We start from the raw sequence: 3,586 nt of genomic DNA on the forward strand, positions 1-3,586 counted from the left end.
AAAAGAAAATAAATAAGTAATTAGATTTTTGTTACAAACTTTAATAGCAAAAAGAATTATCATAAAAGAAAATAAATAAGTAATTAGAATTCTGTTCAAAACATTAAAAGCAAAAAGAATTATCATAAAAGAAAATAAATAAGTAATTAGAATTTTGTTACAAACTTTAATAGCAAAAAGAATTATCATAAAAGAAAATAAATAAGTAATTATAATTCTGTTCAAAACATTAAAAGCAAAAAGAATTATCATAAAAGAAAATAAATAAGTAATTAGAATTTTGTTACAAATTTTAATAGCAAAAAGAATTATCGTAAAAGAAAATAAATAAGTAATTATAAACAAAAAAGAAAGCAAAAAAACTGGGAAAAATAAAAAAATGCCACCTGCAGGGCCACCACGGCCTACATACGACTAGAAACCCATTACTAGGGCCAGGATGCAGGCCCGCGTAGGCCCACAAGCACAGAGAGGGATTTTAGGCCCGTAAGCCTGCAGTAGAGAGGAGCTCAAAGTGGTTGGTTCGGCAGGGCTTATAAACCACTCCGAGCCCCTCTCGGCTAGCGAGGTGGGACTAAACATAGCACCACACCGTGCCAGTTCCAGCACACGACCTTTGGTCCCGGTTGGTGGCACCAACCGGGACCAAAGACCCCCTTTAGTCCCGGTTGGTGCCACCAACCGGGACTAAAGGCCTCTGTTTCCTGCCTTTTGGGCTGCTGAAAAGAGGCCTTTGGTCCCGGTTGGTGCCACTAACCGGGACGAAAGGGTGGCATTTGTCTTGGTTCGTGCCATGAACCGGGACCAATGCTCTGCCTATATAAGCGGCACTCGTGAAATTTTGGTTCAGTTCCTTCTTCCCCGCCGCTCGACGCGTCCAGGCTGCCCGTCCGTCTCCGCCTCGCCATCGCCGTCGTCGCCCCGCGCCGTCCCGCGCCGCCCCGACGCCGTCGCCGCCCCCCGCCCCGCGCCCCGTGCCCTGCCGGCCCCTGCCCGTCGCCGCCCCGCCCCGGCACGCGCCGCACCGCCGCCTCACCGTCGACCGTCGCCGCGCCGACCCGCCCAGCGCCGCACCTCGCCGTCGCTGTCGCCATCACCGTCGCCGTCCCCGACACCGTTGCCATGAGCAACTAATTTAGATGTGTAGTAATTTTTTTGTTAGATTTTTTTGTAGTTTCGTAGATTTTTTTGTTAGATGTGTTGTAATTTAGATGTATAGTTCATAGCTTTTTCTGTCAGATTTTTTTTCATATTGTGTAATTAATTTGTTCATATTTTGTTAGATTTTTTTTTCTGTTAATAGATTTTTTATGCAAAGATGTTTGTATGTTCATATATATGCATGTTTGTATGTTCATATATATGCAAAGATCGAATATGTCAATTTTTTATGATTTTTTTCTGTTCATAGAATTTTTATGATTTTTTCTGTTGTACTTTTTTTCATAGAATTTTAATGATTTTTTTGTTCATAGTATTTTCTTTGTCAATTTATTATGTATGTGTAGGAAAATTGTGAATGATAGAAGTCATTTATGAATATGTTCATATTTAGAATAGAGGAAAAAGAAAAAAAATAAGAAGAGAAAGTATTTAATATAATTAGTTAGAAAATAATAGAACTATAGTTAAACTAGTTTATTTTTAGTAAGTACTACTTTATGATAATTCATAGTAAGTGCTTCATATATAGTTGAACTATAGTTGAACTATATATAGAAGTAGTTTGTTTTTAGTAAGTACTAGTTTATTTATTTATAGTAAGTGCTTAGTAGTTGAACTAGTTGATTTAATTAATAAAACTACTTTATTTAACTATATATAGAAGTAGTTCCCGCATCGACGTCACCGTGTACGTCACTGCGGTCACGTGGGCCAGTAACGGTGCCGAGACTTCCGGACACTGCGGAGGTGGTACGCCACCGTGTACGCGAGGAGGACGAGCACGTCCGTCGCTACATGGTTGCATTGGACGAGCTGTATTAGTGATGCTATATGTATGATAGTATTCGAGGAGTATTAGTGATAATATTCGACGATGTACGGACACAAGAGATGATGTACTTTTGCTTATAATTGAATGCATGCATGCTAATTTGAATACTTTATTTTATGATTTGGTCACAGCTGAGAGAGGACCCCCTGCCATCCCTTTCTCGGTTGTCAAACTTGACTTATCTACAATTCACCAGAGCATACAGTGGAGAGCAGCTGGCATTTCTCACGGGATGGTTTCCCAAGCTAAAGATTCTCTCCCTAAGAGACCTGCCTAATCTGAATCGGCTAGAGATACAGTATTGCACCATGGCGAGCCTGGAAAATTTATTCTTAACCAACCTCAGCAGCATGACGGAGGTGCCAGCTGGCATTGAGTTCCTCACTTCCATCAAGTATCTAGGCTTTCACCAGATCAGCAGGGACTTCTTGCCATCCCTGCGCCAGTGTTCTGCAATTCAAGGCATAATGTCACGGGTGGGGTGTTCCCTCCGAGATTGACCTGCTACTCTGGTCAGGAAACGTGTAAGCTATCGCCAATTAACAAGTGTACCTTTACTTGCGTGCTTCCCCCTCTGTAGTTAATCGTACTAGTTTGACATGTTGACATGATATGGGATTGTCATGTAGCATTGACTGGAAATTCTTGATGCAGGATGTTTACCATACGACGCTACCTCTGCAAGTGCTGAAACTGCCTGTTTCCGGATGCATAGGCTTTTGATCTGCCAACTAGTGCTGCTTTTGTCAATTTGTTGGTCTAGCTCTAGCAGTCTAGCTCTACAATTTGTTGTTTTTGTTATCGGCAGGAAGCATTCTGCAAGCGTACATCTTGATTGTGTCATTTAGCACCCTGGTGAGGGGCCGCAGATTCTTAACTTGCTTGAGCCGAAGTCAGGGGGCTGACTTGCCACTCCTATTTACCATCCAATTCTAGATCCAAAGGCTGGAAATGTTACATGCAATTTTACTCGACCACTGCATGCAAGTGTGTACTGTCCAGGAACTAGCTGAAGAATCCTATGCAAAAGATAGCGAGATTTCAAATTCATAAAACTCCTGAAAATATATTCACAAAACAAAAGCACACTAATGTAACGCCAAAAATCATGTCTGCTTCAACACCCAAGACAAAAAATCAGAAGACACTGGAATTAACAGCTTTAGTAATCTGTAATCAGTCCAGGTTGCGGGCACACAAACAGAGGACAAACAGCAGATCCCTAATCTGTAAAATCCGAAACTGAGTACAAAATGCCATACTCCAATCAAATCACACATCCGGTTTTAGAAATAAGTCCCTGTCAATGATTAGATAATTTTCCTACAGAGATTTCAGAACATTTTCAGGCAAATAGGAGCCGTGTACAAATGCACAGCCATCATAGACACAGATCAGAGAACATGCTGGGGCCAACCCACATAGGCTGCATCCACGGCTCATGAAAACAAAGTTGTTTAGATTCGAAGTGGGTTTTCCCAGCTCAAATGCGGCCCAACATTCAGAATCATAGGAATAGCGGTACACACAGTTACTCCTACCTCCCCACCTCTCCGGGTTCATGAAAGATAACGAGTGGCTTCTCTTATC

The sequence above is a fragment of the Triticum dicoccoides genome, chromosome 7A, assembly GCF_002162155.2.
Source record: "Triticum dicoccoides isolate Atlit2015 ecotype Zavitan chromosome 7A, WEW_v2.0, whole genome shotgun sequence".
Classification (NCBI taxonomy): Eukaryota; Viridiplantae; Streptophyta; class Magnoliopsida; order Poales; family Poaceae; genus Triticum; species Triticum dicoccoides.